Here is a 14,035-nt window from a genome sequence, read left to right as displayed (position 1 = left end):
TTGTTATTAACAAATCTTGATTTTTATTACTGTGCTAAGGCAAGAAAGGAACATGATACTTTATGTTTTTAATTTCCTATAAACTATTTTATTGTAAAAAAAACTATTTGACATTAAGGGTTCTTATGTTCAAATTCTAAAAGTAATTCCAAAAATTTAGTCCCCAACTGAATTTTGTACAAGATTTATTTTAGTATTTTACATAATACATAGTAATTTTAATCACTCAGGTCTTCTTCATCACTAAAATATGTGCTTTTCTTTATCCTTGGGTGTCTTGAGTCATCTTATGTTGAGAGACCCCCTGAACTGGATTTCCATTTTGTTGTTCAATTTTGGCTTGCTAGAATGCTATGGCCTGACTGAGGCTGCCAAGAGCAGGATCTTCCCCCTTTATCTTCACTTTCTTCTACTTCCTCAATTTCTTCTTCTGGTTCAGGATTTTCTTTCCCCCCCCATTCTTTTTTGGGGGTTCTCCAAGCACATTTTTAAGACAGGCATAACTTAAGTGTCCACTTTCCTCACATTCATAGCACTTAGATTTATCAAAGTAGTTTCACCTTCGGATGAACTCAGCTGCTCTTCCATTGTCAATAGCAATACTTGCTTTTATCACTGTACCAAATAACTGTTTGTTGTTTATTGCCCTGATACAGTTTTGTGCAGTCTTTATCCAAAAGTAAAATAAATGCAACCCCCTTTACTCTTCCTGGTATCTTTGATCTTTCATTATAATAACCTTTACAACTTTGCCATACTTGGAAAATAGCCTACATAAAGTCATTGTTTGTCAGGGCAAAAGGCAAGTTGGATACTTACACTGTACTCTTACTTGGAGCCAACCCACCACTCATTTCTTTAGGTGGGGCGGGCCCTGGGGACCAGAGGAGCGTGAGCCCTTGGTTCAGCAGGGGCTAAACCCCTACTCTTCCTCGCTGAGCAGAGTAGCCTTGGCATCACGGATCCTAGGAGATGTTGGGCATAGAGACAAGGTAGTGGCAAACAGCACTGCCTTTTCCCAGTTCTGCGCCTCCCAGCCTTGGAGGCCACATTGCTTGGAATTTTATAGGAATTGTGTTAAATACGAGAGAGGACCCATGTAAAACCAGAAGTTATTTATTTAAAATTGTATATTTATTATTATATGTACTCTCAAAGTACTCTTCAAAGTACTCTCCATTTGATCCAATACACCTATTGAGATACTTTTTCCACTACTCAAAACAATTTTTGAACTCATCAATTTTGATGGCTTTTGGTGCTTCTACTACTTTTTTGTTTCACCTCTTCCATATTGGCAAAAGATTTCACTTTGAGAACTTTTTTTATCTGAGGAAACAAACAAACAAAAAAAAGCAAGTCACTTGGGACAAGATTGGGTGAATAGGGAGGGTGGCGCATGGGGGTCACGCCATTTGTGGTCAAAAACTGCTGATCACTCAGCACTGTGTGGGCAGGAGCACTCACAAATCACCCATTATGAATCAGGCAAGCACATTGAAAAAATTAAAAATTCACTGAAGCTGAACGCAGCCTCTCACAACAACACTAGCTGGTACACTGATGCCGAGGGGTTCCTTGAACACTTACCTAGAAGGAGAAGCCTGTACTTGCCCTCCATAAGATAATTCCATGGTTTTTGGGGGTCCCCTTCATATATGGTCAATTTCGGTGAATTTTTCTTTTTTCTTTTTTTTTTTTTACTTTCATTATGTATTCATTCATTTATTCATTCACTGACCACTGTTGAGGCTATGTGTTAGATATTCTAGATTTTCTTTTATTTTCCCCTAAAACATGCTGAGTTTTGTTCTGTCAAGCAGTTAAATTATTGACAGATGTTTATTCCTTTTAGGACAGGTTTATTTAAGTTTTACCTTTCATGCTAGGGAGAATCTCTTAGCCCAGGGATATGCATATGGTCTTTCTTAACTGTTAACTTGTGATCTTTCTATGGTTTCAGTGGGAATTCTCATGTCTTTTCCCGTCCTCCTAACTTGGGTTAAACTAAATTCCTATCTCTGTATCCACTGTGGTGGGCACAATTGAATTCCTGGCTTAGGTTTTCTAACCTTCCAGTTGTTGCTTTACCCCTGAAATTTTAATTCCATGTATATACAATTTTAGAGTCTACCAAGAACTTGAGGAAAGTTCCATGTGCAGATTTGGGGGCTCCCTCCCTGTGGAACCCTCATTTTCTAATTTATCCTCTATATTTACAGCCAATCTAGCAAACTAGAACTCTGATCTCTGACTCCAAAAGTCTGGGACAGCAGCATTGACTCAGTTTCTATTGCTCCATATCATGCAGGCTAGGGATTATCTCAGTGGAACAAACCTTGTAAATGTGGATGTCATTTATTGTAGTTCCCTTCTTTCAGTGGCCTGATCTCCTCCAGTTTCTCCCTCCTTTAGGTCACTGTCTAATACTTGAAAACAGTTTTTTTTTTATTGCCAGACTGTATCATTGTTATTGGCAAATGGGTTAGTTTTACACAAGCTAATCCACATTATTCTCTTTGCTCTTTTTACTCATTGTTAATTTGAAATCAATAGTTTTGTTTTGATTTTTTTCTTCTGGAGGTGTATTTTTCTACCATCTAAAAATAAAACCTATTTCTAATCACAGTTGTTCTGCTGTAAAATATTTTAAACCTCCAGTGGAAAATCCTCTTATATTTTTCTTCCAAATCGATCAGACCACTTTTAAAGAGCCAAATACTTTACACTTTGTTTAACTTGATAAATGTGAACTTTCCCAATAATTATCAAACTCTGATGGGAGCTCATCGTGGGTCTAAGCATAACAGTAATAATCTTAAACTGTTCTATTTTTTTAATATATTTATGATGTACAGTGTGATGTTTTGAAATAGGTATACCTTGTGGAGTGATTAGATAAAGCTAATTAACATATCCGTCAACTCACACTCTTATCTTTTTGTGGTGAGAACATTTAAAATCTATTTTCTTAACAATTTTCAATATACTATATACTATTATCAATTATAGTCACCATGACATACAATAGATCTCCTGAACTAATTCCTGCTGTCTAATTGAAACTGTGTACCCTTTGACCAACTTCTACTCATCTTCCCTCTTCGCTCTTCAAATCCTGGTAGCCACTATTATACTCTCTGCTTCTATGAGTTCAACTTTTTTAGTTTCCATATATAAATGAGATTATATGGTATTTATTTTTCTGTTTTGGGCTTATTTTACTTAGCATAATGTCCTCTAGTTTCATTCATGTTATCACAAATGACAGAATTTCCTTCTTTTTAAAGCCTGGATAGTAGTCCATTATGTGCTTGTATACCACATTTTCTTTATCCATTCATCCATTGTTGGTCACTTAGGTTGATTCCATATCTTGCCTATAGTGAATAATGTTGCAATAAACATAGGAGTGCAAATATCTCTTTGACATGCTGTTTTCAACTCCTTTGTGTATATCCCTAGAAGTGGAATTGCTGGTCCATATGGTATTTCTACTTTAAATTTTTTAAGAAAACTCCATTATGTTTTCCATAATGGCTGTACTAACATTCCCATCAAGAGTATACAAGGGTTCTCGTTTTTCTGCATCCTCGTCAACATTTGTTATCTCTTATCTTTTTCATAACAGCCATATTGACAAGTGTGAGATGATATCTCATAGTGGTTTTGATTTGCATTTCCTTGATGATTAGTGATATTGAGCATTTTTTCATATACCTGTTGGCAGTTTGTGTGCTCTCTTTTGAAAAATGTCTTTTCAGGTCATTTGCCCATTTTTAAATTGGGTTATTTGTTTTCTTACTACTGAGTTAATTGAGTTCTTTATATATTTTGGATATCAACCCTTTATAAACTGCATGATTTGCAAATATTTTCTCCTATTTCATAGGTTATTTCTTCATTTTGTTGATTGTTTTCTTCTCTGTGCAGAAATTTTTAGTTTGATGCGATCTCACTTGTTTATTTTTGCTTTTGTTACAAGAACTTTTGGAGTCATATTTTTAAACAAAAGAAGAAGAAAACCTTTGTCAAGACCAGGATCAAGAAACTTCTTCAGGTCTTGCGTGTAAGTCTTTAATCCATTTTGAGTTGACTTTTTAATTTGTTGGGAGTTAAGGGTCCAGTTTCATTCTTATGCACATATGGATATTCAGGTTTCCCAACACCATTTTTTAAAGTCGGGGTCTCACTGTGTCTAGGCTGGAGTACAGGGCATGGTTATGGCTCACCACAGCCTCAACTTCCTGACCTTAGTCAATCCTTCCACCTCAGCCTCTCAAGTAGCTGGAACTACAGATGTGGTTTGTTTGTTTGTTGAGACAAGATCTCACCATGTTTCCTAGCCTGGTCTGAAACTGCTGGACTCAAGCAATTCTCCCACTTCAGCCTCCCAAAGTGCTGGGATTACAAGCATGGAACACCATGCCTGGACACATTACCATTTATTGAAGAGACTGTCCTTTTCCTATTGTGTGCTCTTGGCACTTTTGTCAAAGAACAGTTGATGGAAAATGCATGGATTTATTTCTGGGTTCTCTATTCTGTTCCATTAACTTATGGGTCTGTTTTTATGCTGATATCATGCTTTGATTACCATAGCTTTTAAATATAGTCTGAAATCAAGTAGTGAGCAACCCCTTTGGGTCCCCTCCCACTGTGGGAGTGTTTCTGTTCACTCAATAAATCCTGTTTTCTAAAAAAAGAAAAGAAAAAGAAATCAAGTAGTGATGCCTCTGGCTGTTCCTTTTTTAATGTTTCTTTTTTTTTATTTTAAAGATGTAGGGTAAAATTCAGGATTAGGTACATAAGTGGTCATCATACAGGTAAAGTTTGGGCCTCCGTATGGTCCCTACTTCGCCTGGTTTGAGATCAGATACCCTTATTGATGTTATCTACTCCCTTCCCACCCCTGACAGTGTCCAGCTATTGCAATCCCTTTTTTTAGAGTATTATGATTAATGTTCAGGGTCTACTTTTGAGTAAGAATATGTGGTGCTCAGTTCTTTGTTTCTGAGATAGATCACTGAGTGTTATAGACTCACAATCCATCCAAGCTGCTGCAAATGTCATAAGTTTGTCCTTCTTATGACTATGTAATACTCCATCATGTATATGTACTATTTTTTTTTTTTTGAGTTGGAGTCTCACTCTGTCACCGAGACTGGAGTGCAGTGGCCGCTCCCGGACACCGCAGCCTCGACCTGCTGGCTCCAGCGATCCTTCCGCCTCAGCCTTCCAAGTAGCCGGAATTACAGGCATGCGCTACCATGCCCAGCTGAATTTTGATTTATTGTAGAGATGAGGTCTCGCTGCCCAGGTGGGTCTCGAACCCGCGGGCTCAGGCAATCCACTCACCTCAGCCTCCCAAAGGCGCGGGATTACAGGCTGAGCCACCGAGCCCGGCTTATTTTTTTTATCCAAATATACTTTTGATAGGCAGCAGAGTTGGTTCCATGTTTTTGATATTGTGAATAGTGCTGCAGTGAACATGCTTGTGCTGGTATCTTTTTTATAGAATGATTTTACTTCCTCTAGGTATTTTCCCAGAAGGGCGGTTGCTGGGTCATATGGAAGGTAGCTTTTTAGGTTTTTTAAAAATCACCACACTGTTTTCCACAGAGGCTGTACTAGTTTATACTCCCACCAACAGTATGGAAGCATTCCCTTTTCTCCACATCCTCTCCAACATCTGTTGTTTCTTGAGTTTTTCATGATAGCCATCCTGACTGGAGTTAGGTCTCTCAGTGTGGTTTTGATTTGCATTTCTTTGTTGATTAGTGAGGCTGAGCATTTTTTCATGTATCTGTTGGCTTCTCATATGCCTTCTTTTGAGAAGTGTCTATTCATACCTTTTGCCGACTTTTTAATGAGACTGTTTTTTTTTCCTTTCGACATATTTGAGCTCCTTGTAGATCCTGGATGTAAGGATGTTAGGCCTTTGTCAGATGTAGAGTTGGCAAATATTTTTTCTTATCCTATGGGCTGTCTCCTTCCTCTCTCAATGGTTTCTTTTGCTTTTCAGAAGCTTTTCAGTTTGATATGGTCCCACTTGTCTATCATATCTCTTATGGTGTGGGCATATGGGGTTTTGATCAGGAGTTGGTTGCGTATTCTAATTTGCATGGGGGTGTCTCCTGTGTATGTATGGTGATAAGTAGGGGTCCTGATTCAATCTTCTGCATGTGATCAGCCAGTTTTCCCAGTATTATTTACTGAATAGGTTTTCCTCTCCCCAGTGGTTGTTGGTGGAGGCTTTGTCATAGGTGAGTTGGTTGAGAAGTTGAAGCTTTACTTCCAGACTCTCTATCCTGTTCCATTGGTCTATATCCCTGTTTTTGTACCAATACCAGGCTGTTTTGATTATTATAGCCTCATAGTAAAGTTTAAAGTCTGGAAGTGTGATACGTCCCACTTGGTTTCTTTTGCTGAGGATTGTTTTAGCTATTTGTAGTTGTTTATGTTTCCATATTTCTGTATCGTTGTTTCCAGGTCTGAGAGGAATGATGTTGGTAATTTAATGGGTATTGCATTGAATTTGTAGATTGCCTTAAGTAGGATGGACATCTTTTTAACTTTATTTTTTTAATTTAAAGATGTGGGGTACAATTCAGGGTTAGGTATACAAATATTCATTATGCAGTTACCCTTGCTGATGAGGTGTGCCCCTCCCACTCTTGGTTGTTTCCCTCAACTGCCGATCCAAACCCCCCCATCCCCTGGCAGTTTCCCACTACTGCCAATCCCTTTCTTATAGTATTATGATAATTATTCAAAGTCTGCTTATGAGTGAGAACATATGGTACTCTGTTCTTTGTTTCTGTGATACATCACTGAATATGATAGACTCTAAATCCATCCAAATTGCTGCAAAGTTCATATATTTGTCCTTCTTTATGACTGCATAATATTCCATCATGTATATGTACCACATTTTTTTATCCAGTCCAGCTTCCATGGGCAGCATGGTTGATTCCATGTTTTTGCTATTGTGAATAGAGCTGCAACAAACATGGGCTTGGGACTCAGCATTTGTCAGGTCCCTCTGAAGTTTATGCTTTCAGGATATTCCCTCTGGGTCACGATCTGTACAATTTTGGCAAATTTCTATCTTTACAATGTTTATTTTGTCAGATTATCATAACTTTTGAATACATATATACTTCCTATCATTATTTAGATATATTACTTATTTATGTAAATAATTTGTTATAACTTAATTTTATTATAGAGATGTGGGGTACAAGTCAGGATTAGATACACAAGTAATCTACATGCAGGTGACATTTGGGCCTCCAACTGGTCCTCACTTCCCCTGGTTTAGGAGCAGTAACCCTTTCTGTTCTTACATGCCCCCCCTTTGTATTCTTACATGCCCCCCAACAGTGTCCCATGACTACTTACGTAAATAATTTATTTATTTAAATATATTGAGGTGGGTACTTACCTAGATAAAAAACTACATTCCATTAACTAGATCTTTGTTGCCAGGTACTCCCAAAGTACTTACAATTATCTCTGGAAACCTTTTCTCTATAGTAGAATTTAAAGCAGTGTTGCCATTTTGCCAAAAGCAATTGGAATCTTTAACATCCTTATTTATAAAGTTTTATTTTCATTTTGTAATTTTGATGAGCTGGAACACAATTTTCATCTCTACAAAAAAAAAAAAAAGAGCCAGGAGTGGTGGCACGTGTCTGTAGTCCCAGCTACTCGGGAGGCTGAGGCTGGAGGATCATTTGAGCACAGGAATTTGAAGCTATGGTGAGCCACGATCATGCCAGTGCACTCCAGCCTTAACAACAGAGTAAGACCTTGACTCAAAAAAATACTTTTTAAAATATATCCATGAGATACTGTGCAGACAACAGTTATTATTTTATTCAGAATTTGAAAGGAAATAGATTGATAAGTAACTTATAAGATAATAAACACATTGTCTTATTTTTAAACATGGTAGTGCTTTTATTTTATTTTACTTTAGAGTTGTTTGGTGGGTACATGTGAGGATTTACTACATAAATAAATTGCATGCAAGTGAGGTTTAGACTTCTAGCGGTCCCTCTCTCATCCTGATAGTAGACCTGGTACTCTGTGTGTTTCTGTATGTCCCTTATTTCCTCTCCCTCCCTCCCTCTTTTAACAGTATCCAGTGTCTGTTTTCTCACCTTTGTGCTCATATGACCAGTGATCAGGGTCCACTCATGAGTTAGAACATGGGATATTCAGTTCGTTGTTTCTGAGCTATTTCACTTAGTATGATGGTCTCCAGCTGCAACGATGTTGCTGCACAGGACATGATTTTGTTCTTTATGTTGAGTAGTATTCCATTGTGTACATGTACCACATTTTCTTTATACAGTTCACTTCTGATGGGCATCTGGGTTGGTTACATGTTTTTGCTATTGTGAATAATGCTGCAGTGAACATACATGTGCAGGTAGTTTTAGGCAAAGGGATTCATGTTCCTCTGGGTATATTCCAAGAAGTGCAATTGCTGAATCCTATGGAAGCTTGATTTTTAGTTTTTGATTAGACTCCACACTACTTTCCACAAAGGTTGAGTTAGCTTACATTTCTACTAACAGTATAGAAGTGTTCCCTTTTCTCCACAGCCACACTAACACCTGTTGTTTTTTGACTTTATAATGATAGTCATACTTACTGGTGTTAGGTGGTATCTCACATTGGTTCTCATTTGCATTTCTCTGATGATTAGTGAGGCTGGACATAGTTTCATGAGTTTGTTGGCTGCTTGCATGTTTTCCTTTGAGAAGTGTCTGTTCATATCCTTTGTCCACTTTTAAATGGCGTTCTTTGCTGTTTTGTACTATCAGTTTGTTTGAGTTCCTAGTAGATCCTGAAAGGACTTTGTCAGATGCATAGTTTGCAAATATTTTCTCCCATTCTATAGGTTATCTGTTTACTCTCTTGATGGTTTCTTCCGCTGTGCAAAAACTTCTTTGTTTGGTAAGGTCTCGCCTTTCAACCTTAGCTTTTGACACATTTGCTTTTGAGGACTTGGCCCTTAATTCTTTGCCTACTCCAATGTCCAGTAAGGTGTCTCCTAAATTTTCTTCTAAGATTCTTATAGTTTGAGGTTTTACATTTTAGTCCTTGATCCATTTTGATTTATTTGTATATCTGGTGATAGGTAAGGGTCCAGTTTCATTTTTCTGCATGTGTTTAAACAATATTCTTAGAAATATTTGCTATATATGATTTCTTTTCCCAAATATTTGCTTTCATTGGCTGTGTCGAAGATGAGTTGGTTAAAGGACTGTGATTTTATTTTGGTTTCTCTGTCCTGTTCCATTGGTCTCTGTGTCTATTCCTGTACCAGTACCATACTGTCTTGGTTACTGTAGCTGTAATAAAGTTTAAAGTCTGGAATTGTGATGCTTCTGGCTTTGTTCTTTTGCTGAGAATGGCTTTAGATATGCAGGCTCTTTTTTGCTTCCATATGAATTTTTGTATTGTCTTTTCTGAAAGAAAAGAATATTGGCAATCTGATAGGAATTGCTTTGGATTTGTAAATTGCCTTGGGTAGAGTGGACATCTTGACAATGTGGATTCTTCCAATCCATGAGAATAGGATTTTTTTCATTTGTTTTGTTTGTGTCACCCTTGATTTCTTTGAGCAGTGTTTTGTTGTTCTCATTATAAAGGTCTTTCACCTCTTTGATTAGGTAGATGCCAAGATATTTGGGATGTTTTCGTGGCTATTGTGAATGAGATTGTGTTTTATTTGGTTCTCAGCTGTTTGTTGTTGGTGTATAGAAATACAACTATTTTTTACACAGTGATTTTGTATCCAAGATTTTATCAAAATTATTTGTCAGTGTAAGGAGACTTTTGACAGATTGTCTAGGGTCTTCTAGGTGTAGAATCGTGTCATCTGCAAAGAGTGATAACTTAACTTCCACTTTTCCTGTTTGGATACCCCTGATTTTTTTCTCCTGTCTGATTGCTCTGGCTAGGACTTCCAATACTATGTTGAATAGGAGGAGTGAGAGTTAGCATCTCTGTCTTGGTTCTAGTTCTTAGGGAGAATGCTTCCAGCTTCTTCCCATTTAGTATGATGTTAGCTGCAGGTTTGTTATAGATGACTCTTATTGTTTTGAGGAACGTCCCTTCAATGCCTAGGTGTTTGAGGGTTTTTAACAAGATGGGGTGTTAGGAGGGGCAAGATGGTCATGCAACCTGTTGGAGTGTGTGAGTCTCTGCATGAGTGAGTGTGCATAAGGACAAATCTGCATATGTATGTGAGTGCACGTGCAAGTGAATGAGCAAATGTCTGATTGAGAGGAGACACGGCATCAATCACCCAGCAGTGGCTACAATTTACCACTGCTCTGAATTTGGCACACACCCACCCCCCCACAGGAACCTCCATAATTCTCAGGGCATCTCTCAGGAAAAGGCAGCAGAGATCAGCCACTTCCTGGCACCTGGCATCTGTCCAGACCTCACCACTTGGGGCAACAGACAGAGACATGCTCCAACTTGCTTAATACTGAGAATACCGAGCAGCCTGCATACTGAGACTGAGGAGCAATCTCTGCACCCCTCCGGAATTGCTTTTTTTAATGAATGTTAAAGATGGGACCCCAGTCCCTTCTGGCTTGTCGAGTTTCTTCTGAGAGAGAGGTCTGCTACAATTCTGATGGTCTTTCCCAGTAGGTAGTCTGTCCCTTCTCTCTAGCTGCCTTTAAGATTTTTTTCTTTCATGCTTACCTTGTGGAGACAGATCAGTATATGTTTTGGGGCTGGTCTTCTCATGTAATACCTCACAGGGGTTCTCTGGATCTCTTGTGTTTTTATGGTCACCTGTCTAGCAAGATAGGGGAAATTTTTTTGGATGACCTATTGGAAGGCTTGTTCAAGAGTGCTCTCAATTTTCCCAGGGATGCCAATCAGTCTTATATTTGGTCTCTTTACATAATCCTCAATCTCTCATATGCTTTACTCGTTCTTCTTGAGCCTTTTCTCCTTATTTTTATTGGACTGGGTTAGTTCAATAGTTCAGTACTCAAGCTCTGAGATTCATTTGCCTGGTCAGTTCTACTGCCCAGGCTTGTCATTGTGCTCTGAAATTCCAGGAGAGAACTCTTCATTTCCAGGAGTTCAGATTGGCCCTTTCTTATATTGATCAGCTCAGCACTTATTTCCTGTACTGTTTTAATTGCCTGAGTGATCATGTGCGTCTATCTTCTCATGGCTTTCCTTCACTATTTTTGCCACCCATAGTCTGAATCCATGTTTGTCATCAGGGACAGGTAGTTCTGGATGGGTTCCATTGCTTGGGGTCTGGGAGGACCTTTTGTGGGTGATGCCTCATTAAGACTTTGGAGATTTCCAGTGTTTTTAACTTGTTCTTCCTCACCTGTGAAAATAGACTCTTCTCTTTTGATTTTTTTATTTTTTAAAGTTAGATAAGGTTACTACTGTTGCAGTGGCCCTTTTTGGAAGTTATTTATTTATTTGTTTATTTATCTATTTATTTTTGAGTTGGAGTCTCATTCTGTCACCCAGGCTGAAGTGCAGTGGCACACTGCTCATGGCCACTGCTGCCTTGACCTGCTGGGCTCAGGCAATCCGTCCACCTCAGCCTTCCAATATTTGGAACTTCAGGCATGCACCACCATGCCTGGCTAATTTTTTATTTATTGTAGAGACGAGGTCTCACCAAGTTGCCCAGGCTGGTCTCGAGCCCGTGGGCTCAGGCAATCCCCTCACAGCCTCCCAGAGTACTGGGATTATAGGTGTGAGCCGCAACACCCAGTCGGAATTTATTTTTAATTTTTATCCCACAAGGTGCTTCTCTGTTGTGTTGCACTCCCCATTCCCCTGGGGGTGGTAGTCGATGAAGACCCAACAACTGTGGGTCTTGCTTTTCTTCTGGATCTAGCTGCCCTAGAAGGCTGCCAACATTTGTCTGGTGCTGGAGGGGACCTGCAAGGTATCCCATGATGCAAAGAAACAGGGGTTGAATTCTAAGAGGAATTGGTCACCATCTCCGTAAAATCCTCTTGAAAAGCTCTCTGAAAGCCTTTGTCTATGGACTAGTCTATGAGATATACCATGGTATGGACTCTGTTCTCATCTCCTTCCCAAGGGCTGTTATTCTGATGTTTTGACGGGCTGCGCTAGTTGACCTCCAGTCAGGAGGTGGCACTTACAGAAGACAGCCAGCTATGATGATGGCTGTGGGATTTTTTGCTTGGCCTTTGTTTCCCCAGGAAAGTGTACAGATGATTTAGGCAATGGGTGGGGCTGTGGGAACTCCCAAACTTCCTCAGTCCCTGGTCTTTTGAGGGGAGTTGGGAGACGACCTGCAGGCACAATTGGCTACCCCCATGGGAAATGGGTCCCCTGGCCACTACGGCCATGCTGCAGGGATGGCCAGGCCTTCTCTGTTGTACAAAGTAGTTCACTCAGGCAGAAGGGGCTGCCAGGATGACATTCCTCCACCATCACCACCCCTGGCTTCCCCTCCCTTGTCTGAGGCCGTCTGTGCCCAGAACTCAGAATTTCTTTCTGCAGCAACATTTTTCCCTCAGGCTGGAACAAGCTAGCCTGTGTTCCCGATCCCCAGCTGTGCACACTCAGTGGGAATTGAGTGCGGTGATCAGCCCCTGGCCACTGTGGCAGCGCTACAGGAATAGCAGAGTCATCTGTTGCACAGAAGCATTCATGTGGGGGAGAAAGGGATTGCCTGAACTATAGGGCTACTTTTAGCTTCCCTTTCCTTGCTAGAGGCTGATAGCATTCAGAATTCAAAAGTTCTTTCAGCAACAGGGTCTCTCACTGCAACTGCAGTGGCATAACCTGCCCTTGGAGCAGGAGAAGGCTGCTGGGCCAAGGGTTTTTTCTCTGCCTGGGAGCTGGTCTCCAAACGCTGCGTGCAGGGAATGAGTTCTTGGAGATGGTTTGGCCATAGGTGTTCAAAGCTCAAATGGGTTCCCAGCTGTACATGGGCTCTGGCAGCACACAGCTGTGCCATATCCAGGCCATTTCCTGTGTGGAACTGGAGTCCCATGAGGCTTGAGGGGGCTCTCAGTCCCTGGTAGGAGTGAGCATTGGGTACCTAATTTCCCACACTCACCATTTCCCATATCCACAAACTGCTCTCTGTTTCCTACACAAGCTGGGTGGGAGTGCTAACATTTTATTCCAACATGAAATATGAATTTAAGATTTAGGAGGTGTTTTTTAGCTTGATTACTTCAGATCATTTTAATAGTTTTTTACTGTTATTTCTAGTAATTAAATTGCCTAGATCCATCTGGATAGCTATATAAGTAATCCTTTATTCTAAAACAAAATAAGAATAGAGACATGTGATGATCATGACTTTCAGGTTTCTGGTTTTGACTGATTTTATTGGTTATTATGATTTCTTTATAGTGTATTAATTATGCAGGTATCACTATATCTTTATGGTACTAAATCATTATTCCAGCAGGAAATAAGAACTTAGATTTTATCAGAATTTTTTTTTAGCTTCCTGACTTCAACCAGTATTTCCAATTATCTCTAAGTATCACCTGTAAATTAATTACCTAGGTACCATAGGTACCACTCAGACTTAGGAGCTATGTCCATAAGAAATAAGAAGTTAGACTGAGAAGGATCTGTTTTCCAAATTAATAGCTTCAACTAGTTATCTTGATATTCTTTAGTTGATTACCTAAATACCATTATTCATTTATAGTACTAACTAATTAATCCAGCTGAATTAATGTAGAGTCCAGGATAGGCTGAAGTACATCTCCTGAGTTCAATTGTTTATTCTAGTTATTTCCTTATCTCTAAATAACTAGATGTCTAGGTTCCACTATTTATCTATAATAATACTTTAATATTCCAACAGGAATTAAGACTAACATTTGAGAAGAATGATTTTTTAGCCCCTGCTTCAAATCTTGTGTTAAGTAGATCTAGTTATCTATATTACTAACCTCATATTTTAAAAAAATGGTAAGTGAGAGGAGTGTGTTTTCTAGCTTCCTATAATCAACCCATTGTCCTA

General features: G+C 39.2%; 1 pseudogene; it reads right to left on the bottom strand.

The window, feature by feature from the left end:
* Positions 1 to 218: 218 nt before the first annotated feature.
* On the bottom strand, positions 219 to 854 carry LOC103276213 (annotated as a pseudogene).
* Between the last annotated feature and the right edge of the window lie 13,181 nt (positions 855 to 14,035).

Source organism: Carlito syrichta, unplaced genomic scaffold (assembly GCF_000164805.1).
Source record: "Carlito syrichta isolate Samal-C Ts95f unplaced genomic scaffold, Tarsius_syrichta-2.0.1 Scaffold315966, whole genome shotgun sequence".
Lineage (NCBI taxonomy): Eukaryota > Metazoa > Chordata > Mammalia > Primates > Tarsiidae > Carlito > Carlito syrichta.
The sequence above is the reverse complement of the archived record's forward strand: the minus strand, read 5'-3'. Positions and strand labels throughout refer to the sequence as shown.